Source organism: Notamacropus eugenii, chromosome 7 (assembly GCF_028372415.1).
Source record: "Notamacropus eugenii isolate mMacEug1 chromosome 7, mMacEug1.pri_v2, whole genome shotgun sequence".
Lineage (NCBI taxonomy): Eukaryota > Metazoa > Chordata > Mammalia > Diprotodontia > Macropodidae > Notamacropus > Notamacropus eugenii.
The window spans coordinates 151,668,520-151,690,242 of record NC_092878.1 but is presented as its reverse complement, the minus strand read 5'-3'; the positions used below and the strand labels follow the sequence as shown (position 1 = coordinate 151,690,242).

The 21,723-nt window shown below is 40.6% G+C and overlaps 1 protein-coding gene across 2 annotated transcripts in view; it reads right to left on the bottom strand.

Moving 5' to 3' along the window:
• The window catches only part of G3BP2 (G3BP stress granule assembly factor 2), a 40,915-nt gene extending 19,457 nt beyond the window's left edge, over positions 1 to 21,458 (bottom strand). Inside the window, exon 1 of one of the 2 annotated variants that reach the window (XM_072624232.1) lies at positions 21,185 to 21,458. The gene's annotated coding sequence lies outside the window, so the exon portion shown is untranslated. The remainder of the gene's footprint in view (positions 1 to 21,184) is intronic. The other variant, XM_072624233.1, reaches the window with a different exon arrangement.
• Between the last annotated feature and the right edge of the window lie 265 nt (positions 21,459 to 21,723).

The window sequence follows — 21,723 nt, the reverse complement described above, 5'->3', positions numbered from 1 at the left end:
GTCAGCATGGGACTAATTACACATTTTTAAGATGTCCTTCCTGCAAAGCCTTATACCGGAATCCAGTCTTCCCCTTGTTACTTTCTCCAGGGCCATTTCCTCAACAGCCATTTCTAACTTCCACTGCTAGCTCCTTCCCTCTCGTTTGAACTGCTCCAGCTCTGCCTACTATGAAGTGGCCTTTGCACAACACAATATCACAAGCCATCCAGAGGCTAGATGTCAAGAAAGGATCCTGAACTTTCTAATCACCTGCATCCCTCAAGTCATTCCTCTCTCACTTTACCTCAGCAATACAAAAATGATTACAACCTTGGAACTTCTCATCACACACAAGTGTCCCAATATTCTGTTCAGGAAATCCAAACTTCCTTTATCTAATCATAATCTTTGAATTTCTTTTGCCTTTGTCTTACAATGTATTAAGCTGTTTTTGTCTTCCCCATATTGATCTCTGATCCCTCCACCCCTCAGGACTTTCCCAGACTGTCAACCCTACAGTGCATCACTGGCTTTCCTCTTCCCTAGCATCCCTGCCCTCTTGTTCTATCAATGATCACACCTTGCCAAATCCCACCGTGGATTATTCCCACCATCTACTTCTTTTATTCCTACTCATTTGCTGATGAAGAGAACTGTAGAAAAAGCACAAAATTATAGACTGGATCCACTACAAATTTATATGGAGTAATCTCAACTGGATTCTTATCTCCTATTTCATTTTAAAAATTGAGACCATTTGCCAAGAGGTTCCTTTTCTAAACTCCTACTCATCTCACAAACTTGGACACTTCCCCCACTATCTCCTCTCTTATACTTACATCGCTTGCAGTAGCGGCCTTTTTGCCAACACCATTCTCTCAACATGCGCTCCAGGATCCCCTCCCCTCACCTTCTCATATAGACTGACTCCTCTATTATCTTCACTTTCTCATTTTTAATCCCTCCCTATCTACCTGCTCCTCTCTGCTGCCTACAGACACAAGCATGTCTCTATTCTGAAAAAGCTGTCACTTGATTCTCTCTCCCTTAAGTCAAACAAGTCAGCCACCATGCTGAAATCGAGGAAGGTTACAGTCAACCTATGGACTACAAAAGTTCAAGTCTCGGTAAATTTAAAGAGGAAGCCTGAAAAAAGCACATTCAAAAGTTATCCCCTTAATGCCAAAAAGTTTGGAAACTATGTCACAGGAGAGGCAGATGAAGAAAGTGGGAATATTTAATATGGAGAAGAGAAGCATCAACAGGATACATCAGAATTCTCCTTAAACTTCTGGAGGGCCATCAGCTGACATTAAGTTTATTCTGTGTTACTCCAGAGGGTAGAACCAGGAACAATGACACAAAGGGACAGGGAGAATGTTAACAATTAGAACTTTCAAAAAATGCAACCAAATAGACACAAACACATGATCAAAATCAGTGCTTGCCTAATGATGCCCAGGATATGAATCATTTTCAAAAGAAGGAATTTCAGAATGTTAATAACCACATAAAAATACTCAAAATGACTAAAAGGGAAAAAAAAATACTTTACACCTAAGGAGGCAAAAGATTATAAAAGAGCAAATAGTTAATGTTGAGAGAGACTGTGGAAAGAGAGGCATAGGAAAATACTTGTTTGTAGAACCACAAATTGGTCCAATTGGTTTAGAAAATGATTTGGTATTGTGAGTGGGATCATTAACCACTCATATACTCTTTGACCCAGAAAATACACTACTCAGCAAAGACATACCAAAATACTCACAGTTCCACTTTTTGACTAAACAAATTGTGCAAATAATGAAACACAGTATTACTGCATGTAAGAAATGAATGAGTACTTCAAAGAAAAATGGGACCTTATAGGAAGTGATGCAGAGTAAAGTAAATAGAACCAAGAAAATACATACAATGTAAATTTAAAAAAAAAACAACCCTAAAGCGGTGTAGAACTCAAGAGTAGTTGAAGTAATCAGTCTCTATCAGGAAGAACATATGATAAAACACTTCCTTCTTCCCAACAGAGGTGGGGAATTTAAGGGTACCAATTCCATATGCTGTCAGACTGGTCACTGTGTTGATTGATTTTGCTTAGCTATTTGTCAAGAAGAGACAATTTGGTGAGGCGGTATTCGAAAAATTATTGTGGTCTGCAAACAACTAAATATGGCTAGGAAGTCATGCTAGAGAGTCATGTGGTGAGCCTTATACATCAAGCTAAGGAGTTGTATTTTATTCTATAGGGTAATGGGGAATGAATGAAAGATTTTGTATAAGAAAGTGACAGTAAGACCAATGTCATTAGGAAGATTATTTAGGAAGCTGTGTGAAAGATGGATTGGGAGAGAGAGACTAAATTTGCTTAGAAATGACTTAGAAGGTTTTTAATGATACTACATAAAAGGCAGGATGAGAGCTTTAATTAACTAGGGTGGTGGTAATGTGAATGGACAGGATGGGGCAGATTTGAGAAATACAGAGATACAAATAGAAGGTGCTTAATAAATACTTGTATTCAACTAAATTTTTAGCAGAAATAATTTTGCCACCAGAGCACACGGTGCAAAATATTAAAACAATCAGACGATAGGAACAGTGAAAGGAATAAAAGTATGCTAATTCTAAGCTAATGAAAGACAAGTGTTCACATTTCCACCTGTCCCCAGTCTCCAATCTGTAGCTACTAAGAAAGTCAAATTGTGTTGCAAGCCCCACACCCCACTCTCCTCTACTTCCCAATCCAACTATACTAATTATCATTTCTCAATTATAACCATCCTCCATTCTAAAAATTGTCAAACTCCCCTGCCCAGAAACTCCTTTTTCAAAGCCTACATTTTTAATAGTACTTTCCTTGCATCACAAAGCATAAAACAGCTACACACCTAGCTACCTTGCTCAGGTGCTGCTCCTTCTAAGTGGACTCTTTTTTTCTCTGTAACTATAAACCATCGCACAAACCACTGAAATCTAAAAAAAATGACTAAGTACCCAAGAAGAACCCTTTTTTCTGAAAGTATTGCTGGTTTGATAGCAGCAAAAGCTTTATTCATTGAAGCATATTTATTAACACACAAAAACAACAGCATTTCTGAAAACTATATACCGTACAATGATGGCCAATGTCCAAATGATGACCCCAATACTGTAATATTCTAGTTTGCCTTTTGGGGGGAAAAACTAGGTGCAAGATGAGTAAGACTTGAAATTTCAGTTTCATCTTGTGTGAAACTCACTGACACAACAGCAACTTCTTTAAATAATCTTCCACAGGTTAGAGCAAGAGGCAGAATCTAAGGACGTTCTATAGATGAATGCAAAGTCTTGCATAAGGTGGGAGAGATCTGGCTAGACAGTACTTCAGACCAATGTCTGGACTACAAGTTCGATGAGTCAGTGGTGTGATGCATTAGCCAAAAAGGCTTACACAAACCTGAGCACCACTAAGAGGGACACAGTTTCCAGGAAATAGAGGTGATACTGTATTCTGCCCTCTAAATGAATAACAATCATTTAGAACGTTATATTCAATACTTGCTCCACACCATGGTTTACAGATATCATTAAGCTTCCAGAGGAGAGTAACCAACATAGCAAAGGGTCGTTAGTACAAGTTACATGAGGATCTTGGTTAAAGAAACCAAGCATATTTAGTCTGGAGAAAACACAGAGCATGCGTGACATATCTTCAAGTATCTGAAGGGCTGTGACATGGAAGAAAACAAGGGAGGAGGGGAGAGAAGAAAATAAGTATTGATCCAGCAGCTACCATGTGCCAAGTACTGTGCTGAGCGCCTTTAAAATTTCATCTCATTGGATCCCAACAGTCCTGGAAGGTAGATGCTATTATTATCCTCCCTTACAGTGGAGGAAGTGACTTGCCCAGGGTCATACAGTTAGTTAAATGTCCAAAACCAGCTCTGAACTCAGATCTTCCTGACTCGAGGCCCCGCACTCTATGCATTGTGCCACCTAGCTGCCCAGGGATCTGATCTGAAGGCAGAATGAGAAAGAATGGGTGAAAATAGCAAAGAGGTCAATGGAAGCTTGATGCCAAGAAAAACTTCCTGCCCACTAAAGCTATCCAAAATCAGGACGGGGCTGCCCTGAGTTAGCGAGTCCCTGCTTCTGGCAGGTCTTCAAGCAGAAGTTACCTGACTACTTCCTGGGTCCAGTCCAGTGGGGATTCCTTTTCAGGTACAGACTAGACTAAATGGTCTATAAGGCCTCTTTCAACTATCAAGTTCTGTGATGGTCTATTGTCCTGTGTGTAAACTGCAACTTTAATTCCTTGGGAATTATGGTATTCTGTGTTTTGAAGAAGTATAACATCACAAGAAGAAAATTAGTACTAAAAAAGATGGGCCTGTACTTTTTTGTGATAGTACAAAAACTGGAAACAAAGAAGGTTCCCAATTTTGATTTCTGAATGACTAAAAAAAAGCAGCACGTAACAAAATACTACTGTGCAGCAAGAAATAACAAATATAAATGTAGAGAATTATGTGAAGATTTATATGAACTGAGAGTGAAATAAACAGAACAAGTACAAACAAGCTATACAATATCAATGTAAACGTAAAGGATAAAAAGGAAGTTAAATGCTCTTGAAGTACAATAATTAAGGTTGATCCACGAGAAGAATTAAGATGGCTCTTTGTTTTCCAGAAAAACTTGCCATCATTCAAGAGGACTCCCCAAAGCCAATTCAGCTAACTCTCTTCTGCCGATTCAATTCTGGACCAAATGCAATCTGTCTAGGATAAATATACTTGGGGGACAAAATCTCCCTGTGTGTCCATTAGACCACACAGATGGTATATAGGTCAATAAGACCTCTTTTCCTATTTGGTTTTCCTCTATGGCAAGTTAGGACTAATTCCTTCAAGAGATCGAGCTTGACAATACTTGGGAGTTTAATGCAGCGAGCACAACGGAAGCATCTGAAAGATCTCACTGTCTACATAGCTTCCTCTCCAAAATGCCTTCTACAAAGACACGAGAACAATGAACACATCAAATAATTCCTTAATGAAAGCGTGAAAGAGAAACAGGTTTTTGCTAACTAATTATATTTTAAAGCAAACCATCCTTAGTGACACACAACTGCCTGAAAGAGAAAATACGATACTACTGTGTTTATTTGCTGAATGTAAAAAATGCATCTGAAATAGTCTATACACCAGCTCTCTTCCACACATGTTAAAATCATACAAGATTCAGAGATAACTGTTTCACTACCCAATTATACATATCAACCAAAGTATAAAACAGAGTACCAAAGGCAAGATCACAACACTAAATATACAGGAATATTAATGATTGTGACCAGAATGAAAAACATGGTTCCAACTACATTTGAAATACTGTTTCTAGAGTTAAGTTCCATGTTTCTGGGAGGATGCTAACCATCAGGAACACATCCAAGAAGGTCCCAGAAAGGCAAGAAAACCCAAAACTCCTAAGGCTTACAGGGATAAATGATCACCCTTTTGCTGAAATATTTGAAGTGTTCTGTAGAACAGGGATTAAGATTAGCCTTATTATGCTTGCTTTAAAGGGGAAATTAAGCAAATTTTGGCTCAATGTAAGGAGTAACTTTCCAATAGCTGGCAAGTTCTACTTGAATGTCCCAGAGACATTTGAAATTCAACATATGCAATAGAAAGTATTAGCTTTCCCCCACCAAACTCATGTTTCTTCCTAACTCCCTATTTCTGTCCAAGGCACTACTACCATCCTTCAAGTCAACCAGGTTTGCAGTCTACAAGTCATTTTCACCACTTTCCTCACTCTCACAATCCCTAACAATCAGTGGCCAAATCTCTTTACCCATATCACAGGATGTTGGGCCCTAACACCTCTCTACTAGACTGCTGACTGGTCTTCCTATCTACATTCCTGTTCTTCTCCAATTCAATCTTGACAAAGTTGATGTTTCATTTCTATAGCATATATATATAGATATAGATATAGGTATCTATATCTATAGATCTACAGATATATATATATAGTATAGCCAAATGTCACCCCTAAACTCAAGAAGTTCCAGTGGGCCTTCTATTGCCTTCAAGATAAAATACAAACCCCAATTAGACATTGAAGTCCTTTCACAATATTGTTCCAATCTATCTTTCTAGACTTCTTTCTTATTATTCACTTACTGTGCATTCCAGCCAAAATGATTTCCATTCAATATTCCACCCCAACCCTTTTTGCAAAAGGTTTCTCCCGACCTGGAATGGGCTCCCCTTCTCCTATCCCCTAGACTCCCTACTTCCCTTCAAAGCTCAGCTCAAGGACCACCTGCAACAAAAATTTTGGGCCTCTGTAATTGTTAGCAGTGCTCCCACTCTGCCCCCAATATTATTTTGCATATAATTTGTACTTATTATTTAACTATTCACATGTTTCTGACCAACAAAATATAAGCTTCCTGAAGGTAAAGACTAGCTTCCTTCTTGTCTTTGCATTTCCAATACCTAGCACAATTTAGGCACACAGCAAGCACTTGTTTTCCCTTTGGAGTCAAGTATAAGGTGCCTAATCCATCTTCCTTAGAACATTTCAGTTATTTCAGCAGTAGGGTGGTCATTTGCCTCTGGAAGCCTCCAAACCTCATTTACAGGGTTCTGAGTTTTCTCACCCCTCACCTTCACAGATGCTTTCCTGCTTGCCAACATCTTTCCCACTTAGCTACAGAAACAATATTACTGGAAATACTCAAGTAGAGGCTGAATGACTCCCTGACTTGGATTTTGTGCCACAGTTCAGTTATGCTGCCATTCATGCCCATTCTAACTCAAAGATTATTTCATTTTTTTATACCTGCGTACTCACAAAAGCCAATACGTCTATACACACTCTGGAGAACCAAATTTAGGATAGATCAATGGGGCATACACTTATCAAGGTCTCAATGAACTCTCATTTGTTAAAAAAAAAAATAGGCAAAGTCTTGTCTACCAGTCAGTACCATAATGCGGATGCAATTTTCCCTGAAATCTGGCTTTTATAAAGCCCGAGAGTGGCTTATGCTCATATTGAATTGTAGTGAAGATGACCGATAGCAAAACAAAAAACCACAAAAGTAGGAAAGATATTTTTTTCAAAGCTCATTTGAAGTCAAATCTCCCCTAAAAAAATTCCAAGAGCTGCTAATGAATATTGTATTTCTCTTTTGCCACTCCTGCTCTTGGAATCACAGAATGGTAAAGCTGTGTCAACCCAAATAATTTAATCCAAACCTCTTATTTGCAGATGAAGAAACTCAGGCAAAGTCACTTACCCAAGATAACACAGCAAGAAAATAGAACTTGAACCCGTCTTTCAGCTCAAGGTCAATGTTCTACACCTAGAGTAAGTACCATATTTTGTGTAGAAGTGCTGAAGGTAAAATACCCAAAGCTATGGCAATGAGAGGAAGAAATCAATGAGTTAATTTTTGTCACTAAAAGTCAAGTTCACATATATCCTTAGCAATATTTAGCTGTACAATTTCCAAAGAATTAGAATAAAGTCACTGATTCTTTGTAAAGCACAGATCATCTAAAGAACTGCTCCTCAAACTACCTCAGATCTGCTTTGTAGGAGTCACACTGCCTTTCATACATAATTGAGTATTTGCTAAGCTGTACAGACATGAGACAGGAAGAAGAGTGCACAATGTTCACTGTTAGACAATAAGAAAGATAAGAGGACATTTTTTAAAAAACCAAATTTACAGATTGTACATACTTTAGAAAAGTGCTCAGTATACATACTCTTACATAATGTTTCTGAGCACTTCTCTTATTCTCCATGCTACAGGTAATTTTCCCCATCTATTTAGGTGAGATATCTTTCCCAAAGGCTTTCTGGAGAGTCAGAAGACCTTGATTCAAATCACAACTTTGTGTGTCTGTTTCCTCATACTTGTAAAGTAAAGGAGTGAGAGTAACTGATCACTAAGGTTCTCACCTACATAAAGTGATGGAAACATCTACAGACATTAATGGGATAGCTGATTTCAGGAAAAACAAAAAATTTCTTATAATTTCTTCTTAGCAAATGTGATATAAAAGTTAAGATTTTTCAAAGACAGCAATAAACAAAACAAATACATACACATAAGACTAATATATAAACAGGGTTTAGCTAATTTTTTAAAAAATGAAATATTGCCCATATTCCTACATAGCTGGCTATAAGTACAATGAAATGACAAGCTGGTAAGAGGTCAAAAAAAAAGAGAAGACAGGAAGACAAGAATGATCAGACTGAAGAGATGACAAAAAATACACAGATGCTAATAATAAATGATTTAAATAATGGTTCCAGGAACATAAAGTGCTTTACATTTATCATATATACTTCCTCTAACAATTTTCTTGGACTACAATAAAGACTTGAGGGAATATGAATATCCTGAAAGGTCCACCAAAACAACAACAAACAAATTAAAATGGTCAGTGACTTGGTTGTGGTTCAGAATGTAAATGTCTTCACAGCCCACTGACCAACTGCTGTCTGATGGCATGTAACATAAAACTGGTACAGCATCAAAGAAACATCTTCCCTCTCTCATTTACAGAGTTGCAACTATAGAAAATTTTCATTCTCTATCCTGTAGGAACATTGAACACATCTATAAAATCTATGCACTGAAGCCTTTAAAGTAAAGTACCAGCACGCAAGTTTTTTACACAAACAAAATCAATGCAGCTAGGATAAGAGAAGAACTTAAATTAGATTCTTTAGTCATGGAGGGCAGGATTCCATTTTTTTTGGTCTCTAGTTTAGTAAAGTACCTGGCACAGAGCAACCTTGTTGAATTTAGTGAAAATGTCAATAATAATAATAATAGTAACTTTGAAATCACTTATCTCGGATAAAGGTCTAATAGTCAAGATGAAGGTATATGATTGTCAAGACCTTCAAATAAGATCTAACAGCCAGGAAGCTGACACAAATAAGTAAGATCAAGATCCATTTCCCAACAGCCAAAGGAGATGAACAAATGATTATCAAAACAATTGCAAACTATTAACCATCACATAAAAGGCTGCTACAAGTCACTGGTTAGAAAAAAAAAAAACAACTGAAAAAAATGGGGATACACTGTGGAACTGAGAATTAGTCCAATCATTCTGGAAAGCAGTATGGAATTCTTTTTTTTTTTAAGGAGACAAGTGTCCATACCCTTTGATCCTAAGATACCACTACTTGGTAAAGAACCTTAAGGACTTCCAAGATGGAAATATTCCATATATTCCAAATAATTAAAAGCACTTTTATTTCAGGAAGAAAAAAATGGAAACAAAAGTCAATTAGATTACCAATCAACTTGAGAATGGCTGAACCACATGTAGTACAGGCATGTGGGGCAATATTATTGAAGTATAAGAAACAAATTATTAAGAATTTGCAGTATATTTTCCCCCTCCATATGCCTTTAAATTTTTTAACTAATTTTTTTGGTTTTATAGTACCTTCCTTTCAAAATATCTCTCTCCTTCCTACCCCAACAAAGTCATTTCTTAGAACGAGAATTTTTTTAAATGAGAGGAAGAAAAGCAGTTGAGTGAAACACATCAAATCTGAGAGTATACCTTGCAATATCACTTCCGCAAAGGAGAGATGCATATTGTCATCTCTTTTTAGGGACAAACTTGGTTGTTTTAACAACACAGCACAGAGTTTCTTTTATGGTTCTTCCGTTAATATTGTTTTAATAATTTTGCATATGGTCTTTCTGGATCTACTTATAATTTCACAGAAGGCTGCACTTAGGAAGTGAAATGAGTGAAATGAGCAGAATCCAGAAAACATACACAATGATACCAACATGATAAATGGAAAACATACCCAAAAAATGAAACTGAATGCTGTGTCAATCATATTGACCAAACTTGGCTCCTGAGAAGAGATGAAAAAGCAACTCCCTTTCCTTTCATGGGAGAAGTGGTGAACTGAGGATGGTGGTGAGGTGAAGAAATCTACCTAGGAGATCAGACAGTTGGTTTTGTTGAATTGCTTGTTTTCTTTATAAATCTCTGTCATAAGGAAAGGATGACTGGGGAGCAATACATTTGGAAATGAATGTGATTTTAAAACAAAAGGCCTCAAAAAAAATACAAATTCAAAATAAAGTGCTAGGATCTCTTTCGGCTTAAACAGATTTTACTGTCTGAGTAACTGGCCAACATGGGAACGAGACGTGGGAATCAGAGTCAGGGGCTACAAACTAAAATACTACTACAGAACTAAGGGTGCAGAGATCTTCCTACTCCCAAATGAGTAGTTAGGAGTTAAGGAAACCACTTCTGTAAGAAATAGGGAGGGGAGGGCAGGGAGAGAATAACCCTGAGTGGCTAGTTACATAAAAGCAAACATCTGGCTACACACACACACACACACACACACACACACGCGCGCGCGTGCGCACGCACTACAAAGAATTGGAAAATCATGTTCATATATGGAAACATACACACATAAACATACATACCCATATCATAATACCAAATGATTGTAATGTGTGGCTGAGAATTGAGATATGATCATGGGGGGGCAGGGAAGAAGAATGGGGGATGGATCAAGAAGAGAATAAGATACTTATAACTTAAAACGCAATCCAACCTATATCTAACATAATGTTAACTTACCCACAAATGTAATATAAACAGATATTAGCAAATAACCAAAGGTTACTCTTATTTGTTTAGCTATAACAAATACCACACAGGCTCAAGGTAGTGTGCTACCTTGAGTGGTCAACATCCTGAGCAAGCAAGAGTACAAAGTGCTATGTGGGATTTATTTTGGGGGGGGAGGGATGAGGGGGGAAGAGAGATAATATGAGAACATACCTTGAACAAACAAAACAAAAAACCTACCAATTTAGTCTACTTAAGTTTGGCTCTATGTGCTTTCCTTTATCTAGGTGCATATCATGTTTTCATTTTAAAAGTTAAGCATATACAGATTCTATCTTAGCTCACTTGGAGCCCCAAAGGTTGCTTTCTAACTCATGATAAACCCTGCTCCACAGCATTCCCAGGGGCAACTATTCCAACCCCCTCATTTCTCTTCCAGCACCCAGCCCCTTCTCTGCCCTTCCTCTCATTCTCAGTAGGATCCTGCACTTTTTAATTTCCTGGGAAACCAGTCACATGATGCACCCTCAGATCCACAATTCATCTACACCTTCACCCAGTCTCACAATTTGCTCCATTTGCTGAGGAATAAATGGACGTCATCTGTGCCAAAGCTAAACTCATCCTGTGCTCATCAGTACCCTCCCCTGCTCCTTTCTCTCTTGCAGCCTCAATCTCTCCTTTTCCATCAGATTAAAAAAATCTTTATTCTCAAGTCTCCACCATCATTAAAAAACAAACTCTTTCCCTGCTCCCCAGATGCAGCAATCACCTCTTATGTGAATGAATCCAAAATGTCTCTCGCCACAGCCTCCAGGCCTAGATTTACAAGTGCTGAATGGTTATTTCTACTTGCATATCCTCACTTCCACAAACTCAATATCAAAAAGCAAATTCATCCCCTCTCCCCTAAATCAGTCTCTGTTCCTCCATTTAATTTGCCTGTTTCTCTTAATAGTACTGACTAGGCTCAAAATAAATTATCTTTACTACCCAACTTCCATTCCAACCCCAGAAACAGCCAGTTTAGCTGGAAGATACAGCAGCTTAAGGAAAATAAAGTAATGTGAAATAAATATAGAAAGATATGCTGAAGCCAGATTGTAGAGTTTTAAAAGAGTTTGTATTTTATCCTAGAGGCAAGAAGGAGACCTCTGAAAATTCTCGAACAAAGGAGTAACATGGTTAGACAAGTGCTTTAGGAATCTTGATTTGGCAGCTGCAACGAACCAGAGACGAAAGGGTCTGGATAACTGCTATAGTGTCCAAGTGAGAGTTGATGTGGGCAAGACGGGTAATGGCTTTGGAACTAGAGTAAAGGAGAATCTTTAAAACCTTGCCTTCTATAATTCCTTTACCCCATCTCTTTAACTGTCCACTCCCCTTAGAGTTCCTGGGATAGCTTTCTATAGTTCCTAGCTTCATTCTTTAGCCTCTCCACAGGTTCCTTGCCAGCTTCCTTCGAACATGCTCAGGTTCCTCTACTCTTGAACAAATAATCTTCACTTAACCCTGCCTGACCTACTCCCAAACTGTCCTCCTTTCCTGTGGTTTACACCCACATCCATTTCATATCACAGTCATTCCTCAAACCCTGCAATCTTTCCCCCAAGCATTTACTCAAAACTTGTTTCTTAAAAGCAACCAAATGAACTCTGCCAAATGAATGGCATTTTTTTAGTTCTCATCTTTCTCCATCAGCAGAAACCTCTTGTTCTTCCATTCGTGATGTAACCATGAAACTTTTCAGGCCAATACTTGTCACTTCTGTTAGAACCTCTCTGATCCCTCACCCATAAGCATCCTCCTGAAGCTAAGCTTAGACCCCTATCATGACTTTAAAGGTCACCTCCAAATAAATGACTCAAACCTCTCATCTTCACTCTGGCTCTGAAATGTCAGTTGCCTCAAGGATCTCTTCTGCTTTCATGTTGCAGTGTCACACGTCACCAAGCCCTGACTGTTTCAGTTCTCCCAACTCACCCTCTCAGCTATCATTTCTGTCCACAGTTAACACAGTGCTAATCAAGCTGGAAACTTTGCAATCATCTTTTCCTTCTCCTTCTCTTTCATGTCCAACCTGCCACCCTATGACCACTCCTATTACGCTAATCCAAGTCCTGCTGTTATCTCAATTTGTCCTGTTCTCACAGAGGACCATGACATCAGGGAGGTAATGCCATGACATGCAGGTGAAATGAATTTAAGGGAGGGCTGTGCAAAGTCACCAGCCTCACTTTCTCCTCCAAATCAGGACTGGAGATGGTCTTGGATGCAGTGGGAGACCTTGGGCTTTTTAAGTTAAGGTCTTTAACAGGTCTCAATTTAACTGAGGCAGTGCCCATTCAGTGATTATGGCTAGAAAATGGCCTATTTTACCTAGTCAAAAAAAAAAAAAAATCAATCTGTGAGACAGAGACCCTCAGAGTTTCTGGCCAAAACAGAAACAATTGCTATTTACATACACTCTGAACCAATCAGGGCCCCAAAAATGACTAAGCAGGAGTTGGTCAAGGATCTACTGTTGGCCACTCAATTAGAGCCAGAGTGATTTGGGTTTAAGGCATGGTCCTTAAGAAATCTTAAATATATGCAATGAGATGATGGAGAAGACATAGACAGAGAAAACATAGATGGGGATGCTCAAATTTATAACTATTACAGCCCTAATTACAGGTCAGTAAAATCATCTTTTTTCAAAATATTAACCCTAATCAGCATCTAGATGACACAGTGGATAAAGTGCCAGACCTGGAGTCAGGAAGACTTGAGTTCAAATCTGGCCTCATGTAGGTGCCTAGGCAAGGCACTTAACTGTTTACCTCAGTTTCCTCATCTGTAAAATGAGCTCAAGAAGGAAATGGCAAACCACTCCAGTATCTTTGTCAAGAAAACCCCAAGTGTGGTCATGAAGAATCAGACATGACTGAAAAGACTGAACAACATCAACATGCTCAGCATTCCATGCCGATGGATATAAAAGTCTTTCAGAAGTGAGTTAGATGGCTGGGGAATAAATTGAACTGGGATTAAAACGTTGCTGCAGATCATCCTAGGAGTTGATAGTTACAGCTAACTGCAAACACGTGCAAACTGTATGCACAAAGACATGCTGAGGCGATTCAATGAGGAGAATAATTCTACGCATTGTATCACTGTTTCCATTTCTATCTCTGAATTGGTGAAATCTCCTCCTTAATTTACCCAATAGTTGTAACATCTCCCCTTATCATCCACTCTCCAAAAATAAAAAAATCTGAAGATGGGAAGTGAAAGGTGATTTCTGAAGAAAATTAGCAAAGGCAACTGATTTTAGACTTTTGTCTCCTTTCCCCATCCTTGCCCACCCTTCTGGGAGATTTGAAGGAGTCCTTAAATGACCAAAAGTGGGTGGAAAGAGAAACAAAGGAAAATCATTATGTGGTCCTGAAAATACAAGTTATTTAGATTTATAAAATCAAGACCTTAATGACCTCCTCAGGAGAAATTTAAGAATAGTCATCTCTAAATAAATATAGCTTCTACCAAAAATACAAAAAAACTAAAGATTTTCTTGGCAACAATCTCCTTCCATATATTAGGGAAAGCTGCCCAACATTTGGCATAAATGGAAGATGCTAAATCAAATGACACATAACAGACCATTTTTTAAAAGCACTTACTAGAGTAGGAAGTATGTCTGTATTATGTTGAGGAGGGTGTGGGGACAGTGCAGTAATATCCCTCTTAACAGAATACACATTTTGCTTCCAGAAACTTGGTACCCCTGATACAAAAGGGATGCATTCCTGGATATTGTCTTTTTTTTCTCACCCTGGAAGAATGGAAAGAGAAATTCCTATCTCCCTTTTGGCAGTATATAGCCAAGGTACTCCTCAGAGCCTACCTCTTCTTCCAGCAGCTCAGATCTGAGAAAGAGCCGCTTTGTCAGGATGGAGGTTTCCCCAATTCCCTCTGTACCCAGGCTTTGTGTATAGATACATCATTACAGAATCTAGTTAGAGATGGAAGGGAATTTAGGATTAACATTCATAAGTTTTGCAAAGTTCTTTACATATATTATCTCTTTTTGATCTCACTGAGGCAGGTGCTATTATTATCCCCATTTTAAAGGTAAAGAAACTGACACAAAGATAAGATGGACGTCCAGGATCCTACAGCTTCAAGTAAGTGTCTGAGACAGGATTCAAAGACTAAAGGTCTTCCTAACTCAGCTCTAGTGCCATCTACCCGCCAGCTATGCTAACTCCCCTCATATTACACTGGAAAAAAGGGAAGTAATATTATAATCTGTTAAGTTCTAGTTGAACTAAAAAGAAGACTCTGAATGGTTCCACAGATCCAAAATATCACATGACCTGTCCAAGTCACACAACTATTGGCAGAATGGAACTAGAACAATAAGGATGATAAGGACGATGCTAAAATGTGCCAAGTTCTTCACAAAACCCTGTAAAGTGGGTGTTGTTATTATTCTTATTTTATTGAGCTTAACTGAATGGTTCAGGGTCACAAAGCCAGTGAGTGTGAGGTGGGATTTGAACTCAGTCCTTGCTGACTCCAAGTCCAAATACTTTGAGCAGCACAACTGTCTCTCTAAATACGCTTTGGAGCAGCACCTTCCAAAGGCTGCCTCTTTCTCTATAATCTGGAGCCTTCAAAAAAGGCCTCTGAGGCTCTCTACGCCAAATCACACTTAACCCAGAATACCTTCCACAACACCACCAACTAGCTGAAAAACTGCAGTAAGGGGAACCTATTGTGATCCTGGAGGCAACTAGGGTATGAAGTGGATAGAGTGCCAAGTCTGGGGTCAAGAAGACTCATCATCCTGAGCTCAAATCTGGCCTCACACTTCCAAGCTGTGTGACCTTGGGAAAGTCACGTAACCCTGTTTGCCTCAGTTTCCTCATTGGTAAAATGAACTGGAAAAGGAAATGGCAAACCACTCCAATATCATTGCCAAGAAATCCCCAAACAGGGTCATGAAAAGTCAGACATGACTGAAAATGATCAAACAACAAATTTATGATCCTTCTTTCCACTAACACAGCCACTACTCTGGTTCTACCAAGTTCTTCACTCAAGTCTTAGAACCACTAACTCATTCTTATGTTCAAACATTCCATTATCAACAAGCTCTTCTCAGTACTCAATGAATACCTCCTCCAAACTTAAAAAACAAAACCCCCAAATCTATTATGCCCCCCCTTTCCTGACGTACTTGAAAAAAATCATGCATACTTCAGTACCTCCACTTTCTTTTTAATCTCTCCTAAACCCTCTGCAGTCTGATTTCATATCTGACCTCATCATTCAACTGAACCAGCAATCTCCAGTTACCACAACCCCTTAACGACCAACTCTACTTCTTTCGGTCCTCATCTTTCTTGATTTCTGACAGCCTTGGACCCTGTTGATCACCTTCTTCTCCCAGGTATTTTTTCTTCTCTGGGTTTCATGGCATTTCTCTCCTCCTGGTTCTCCTACTTGTCTTGACCCCTTCTCAGTTTCCTCTGCCTAATCTTTACCCAGATCATATCCACTAACCTTGGGTGTCTCCCAAGGCTCCATCTCAGGTCTTCTTTTGTATCTCTACACTCTCACTTGGAATCATGGCTTCAATTCTCATCTCTACGCAGATCACTCTGAGATCTATAAGTCCAGCACTATTCTCTCTCCAGCCTTTCAGTCTCACGTTACCAACTGTCTTTTGGACAGAGGTCATTATCCTCTGGAGAAGGAAATAGCTTGGTAAATTTGCCAAGAAAACCCCATGGACAGTATGGTCCATGACTGAATGACACGTTCAGGCATGACTGAACAATATTATCTTTTACCCAAACCTTCCCTCTCCCATTCTATTATTATTAAGGACCTCAAGATTCCCAGTTACTCAGGCTAGAGCCATGGCTGGAGATCAGGCGTTATCATCTAATTGCTCTTCTTGCCTCAAGTTTCTCCTTAGTTCAGCTGCCAAGGTGATTTTCCTAAAGCCTCAGTCTACCTACAGTCATTTCTTATTCAAATTCCAATGGTTGCTCATTACAAAGGCCTCTTACTGGCATTTAAAACAAAAACAAAAACTACAACTTGTCATAACCTGGCCCCTTCCTACTTCTCCAGTGGTTTTTAACGCTTTACTTCCTTCCATGCACTCTTGGCTCACTGGCCTATTATGGTGCTCCTTACACCTGACATTTCCTATTCTGCCACCCTTGCACAAGCTAACTATCTCCCCTACGCCTGGAATGCTCTCCATCTTCACATTTTTGTCTGGATTCCTTCCTTTACTTCAACACTCATCTCAGATCCCACCTTCTGCAGGAAACTTTTCTTAGTCCTCAAAACTAGTACCTTCCCATGAGATCACTAGGATTACATGAGTAGGTCTGTGTCCACTGTCATATCGAGGAGGTACCTACATTATTTCTGTCTCCTTCATTAGAATGGGCTCTCGGAGAACAGGGACTGCTGTGGCTTAGTGCAATATCTGACAGTAAGGACTTAATAAATGCTTCTTAACTGACTTCAAATCTCTCCCCACTCCAATCCATCCTTCATATGACTGCCAAAGTAATTTTCCAATAGTGCAGGTCTGACCATGTCAGTCTGTCTCTCTCGAACTCCAGTGAATTTCTATTACCTCTAGGATACAATATAAACAGCTCTATTTGACATTCAAAGCTTTTCATGACCTGGCCCTTCCCACATTGTTCACTCCTTTACACATGGATTCTTGCCTAGGCGCACTGGCACTACTTCTGTTTGCTCCTCTAGTAGGAGACTTATCCCCTAGCTGTTCCTCTTCCTTGGAATTCTCTTCTCATCTGACTCCTGGAAGCCTTAGTTCAAGTGCCCCTTTTCACAGGAGGTTTTTCCCTAGATCCCCCAGCTACTCAGGCCTTCCCCATTTATTCTGCATGTATAGATACATGTCTTTCCAACTCCCACTCTCCCCTCAGAAAAAGTGTGCTCCTTGAGGGCAGTGACCTTGAGTTTTATGCCTGAGACACACAGTACCTCCCCAATAAATGCTTGCTGACTGATTGAGGCAGCCCATTCCAATTTTTGCACTGCCGTGTAAGCAAGTTATTTCTTACCTGGAGATGAAAAAATCTCCTCTGGGAAACTCAAAACAACCAGAGCTTCACAAATAATACCTAAGTCCTAGAGTCCCAGGTAAAAAAAGGATTTTGTGGAATAGTCTCCTGCTTATTCCAAGCCCCAAATTTCTCAGCCATAATCAAAGTTGATAAGCAGACTCTGAAATTTTACAATGAGAGCAATATATCAAGAGTAGTAAAGTATCATACATCAGGTAAAACATCAGGTAAAATTCAAGACCACATTCAAAGGTCTAGGATTCTATCAATAGCACTAGAAGAATAATGCCACAATACAACCATGTAACACTTATGGCCTGTGTCCAAAGTGCTTTCCCATCTCTTACTTAATTATCTTAACAACCCTGGGAGGAAGGCAAGGCTTCTTTCCCAGTTTACCGAGGCAACAGATATTTGAGGTTTTGCCTGGTTAAAGTTGCAAGAACTTCACTGGAGCCCAGGCCATCTACAGTAAGTTTCTTCCAAGCTACTAAGCAAACTCAGAAAAGCAGAGACTATTCCAGGATTCTATATCACACCCTATGTCACAGGACCCAAATCAAACAAAAGACATGGAAATTAAGTGAGATCAATAAAAATCATGGAGGGAGGGGGGAGGAGTGGCGCAACACAGATTAAAAGATCCAAAAAGAAACAAAAATCAGTAAATACCATTTTGCAGGCCAGTGCTGGCATCATGGGGTAGAACCAAGTTTTCAGCTAGTAGACTAAAAAAAAAATTTATTGACCTAATAATAGAAAACAGGTTAAGAGCTGGCAATTAAGCCTTGATTTTAAGGGATGTAAATGCAATATAAAAAGATATCCATCTTCAAGTCTTTAAAACACTCCACCTTTAACTCAATGGAGCTGTAAATGGCAAAAAAAACTTTTTAAAATGGCAAGAGCAGTTATTTTGCACAGCAAGAAGTTCCTTGCAGGCAGTTTTTGAATCCTCAAAGTCTTTCAGGGCAATTGGATCTAAGAGGCATTTTTAAATGCTTGCTGAAGAAAAAAGAAGTCAATGGAAGGATGGATTTGAAAATCCCAGAGAAACCAAAACTCAAGCATATTCTTTAATGAGTTTACAAAATGCTTGCTTGTGTGACAACCCTATGGGTAAGTCAAAACCCATTAAGTCTCAGTTTAATCACATGAAAAATGAAGAATAATATCAAAAAATTCAAAAGGTTTTGTGAAAAGAGGTTTCTAAGGCATGAATGCTATATTTGAGTAGAGATATAAAATTTAAATATTCAAAGGCTAATGATAAAACTTGAGTTAGCTGCATTAATAAAATGCTAAAAAAAAAAAAAAGCAACATTCTGAATTTTGTATAGTATATAAAATGCTGGCCACAATGAGAAAAAGATTTGAAACACAGATTGGATGTTACATGATGATAGGAATGTATTATTCAGTAGCTCAAACTGCCAAAAGAATCCTAATCTACATTTGAGATTAGGGTTGGCCTTTCCCCACACCTTTTCTACCAAGGATACCTGATATCAGTTATAAAAATCTCTTCTCTGCTCCCTACCATAATAATTTTTTTCAGTTGTAAACCTTAATGTTGATGGCATTAATAATTCTTTAAAACAGTTTCTCAACTTATATACTTCCACTTGAACCATGATAGACGTCAGATAGGCATACATACTGGACAACGAACTACAAAGGTTCTTAATGAAGCATTTCCAAAGTAAATCATCAAGGGAAATCAGGAAGACCACATATGGCCATCCTAGAAATAAAATGTTATTATATTAAAAGATTATTTCATCTGGAGAATCATCATCCTTCCGGGTTCAAATCCAGGTTACCTGTCAGAATTCAATTAAAAACAGCAGCTTTATTAGATGCCCAAAGGCCCACAGAATATTTAGCTAGGTCATTTTCTTCACATAATGAAGTTTAAATTAAGAGGCAAATATAGACTTGGGCAGGAATTTCCATACTCTTTCGGGAAAGCAAACTGTAAGGCCGTTCTCCCTTCAAAAGTATAGCATTACAAAGGTCCAAGTATATGCAATTCTTGCACTTTGATGAACAACTGTAGGAGGACGCTTCTGGTCATCCATCCGCGTTATATTATGCAACAGCATATACCATAATACCCATCCACTGAAATCCACTTTAACAGACACTTATTGAACATCTATTTCCATGCAAGGCCCTAGAGAGACAAAGATGAAGAACCTCCAGCAGTTGCTGCGCCGCCACCATCTCCGTTGTCGTCTCCTGTCGTCCTCCCACCCCCACCCCCACCCCCATCGAGGCCACAAGACGTAAGCTTCAGACGTTTACAATCTAGGAGAGGTTTAGATAAAACAAACACGGAAATAAAAAAAATGAAAAGTTACAACGTGATACAAGTTAGAACAGTGTAACATACATGGGTAAGAGAGGCAGAGAGGCAATACAGATTACTGCAAGAAATCATTTCCAGCTGGGGGCGGGGGGAGAGAGCAGGGGATATTTCTGAAGGTGATGCTTGATCTGGCCCTAAAGGATGTATGGAAGGAGCCTATTAGAGGCAGGGTGGAAAGAAACAGGATCTGGAATGGCTAGCACTGAGGTTTAGCTAGGGATGGAATACAGAACCCACGACGTGTATCATAAAACATGGCCGCAAAGGTAGATTGGAGGCAGACAGTGGTGGGCTCTAAAGTGAACGTGCCCATCACATAACAAAACCAAGAGAGCCTGGATATCACGATTAAAGGGAATCAGCACAAAATATATCACTCAAAAAAGGCAAAACAAAACATCCTCCCCCCCTAAAAACCCATTAAAAATTAGGTTTCACTATTTTTTATCTAAATAGAAACAGCCAAAAGGATGGCCTACCTATTTCCCCTACCCCCTAAATTAATTCTTCCCTGCAAATGTGCGGAGGAGAAACGCATCCTGAGCGAGTCCTGGGGAGCAAGTCCCTTCAGGTCCGTTTCCGGGTGTGGGGAAGGAGGGATGAGCTTCCAGCAGTGAGGGGCTGCGGAAAGGGAGGAAAGGCCTCCCACCTGCAAAGAGAGGCCGCGGAGGGGCAGGAGCAGGAGGAGGAGGGGGAGGGAGAGGGGGAGGGGGGAGGACCTTCCCCCTCCCCCACTCGGGGAAGGACGGATGCAGGAGGGGGTGACGCCGGCGCCCCCAGCCCGGCCGGCTCGGGGGCTGGCTGGCAGCAATGGTGCCCGGAGGCCGCGACTCTCGCCTGGCCCCCCCACCCCGGGCAGGGCGGCGCCGGCCGCAGCCGCTGCCCCCCCTCCCCCGCCCCGGGGCCGGGTCTACGCTCCCCGCTTTCTCCCCGGAGGCCCGCGGCGCCGGCCAGAACAATGTCCCGCGCGGCTCGCGCCAGACGGTTGCCTCGAGCCGGGGTGCGCCAGCAGTTAGTGCCCTCCCGGCCAACACACCAGCCCCCCCCCAGCTCACACACACATTTACACACGCACACACACACACCTCCAACCAACAGCGGCGGAGGCCAGCCGAGGAACAGACTCAGTTCACGGAAGAGGCTGCGGCGGCTGCTCCGCGTTCGCTCCGCTCGGCCCGGCCTCCCCGACGCAACAAAAACCCCCGGAGCGAGTCTCGGGCGCTGTCCTGCGGGGCGCGCGCACGCGTGGCTCTCTCGCTCCCTCTCTCCCCGACTCCCCTCCTTCCTCCGCGCCGGGCTCTGGCATTGAGCGACAGAGAACCCTGGGGTCCCGCCCCCTTTACCACCGCCCACTCTTATTGTTTTACCCCTGCCAGACCGGCTGGGGAGCCCCGTTGGTGCGGCCTCGGCCAACCACCGAGCCTCTCCTCGCGGGCCCGCCTTTCCTCTCCCCCCGCCCTGTCCCTTTTCTGAGCACGCGCACATCGCCGCGACCCTGGCGCCTGTTCTCGAGCTCCCTCTTGCTCGCGGCCGGGACTGGAGAAAACCGGAACCGGCCTCTGGAACGCCGCCCCTCCCTCCCCCGGCCCGCGCGCTCCCGCGACTTTGACGTCATTGGAGACTA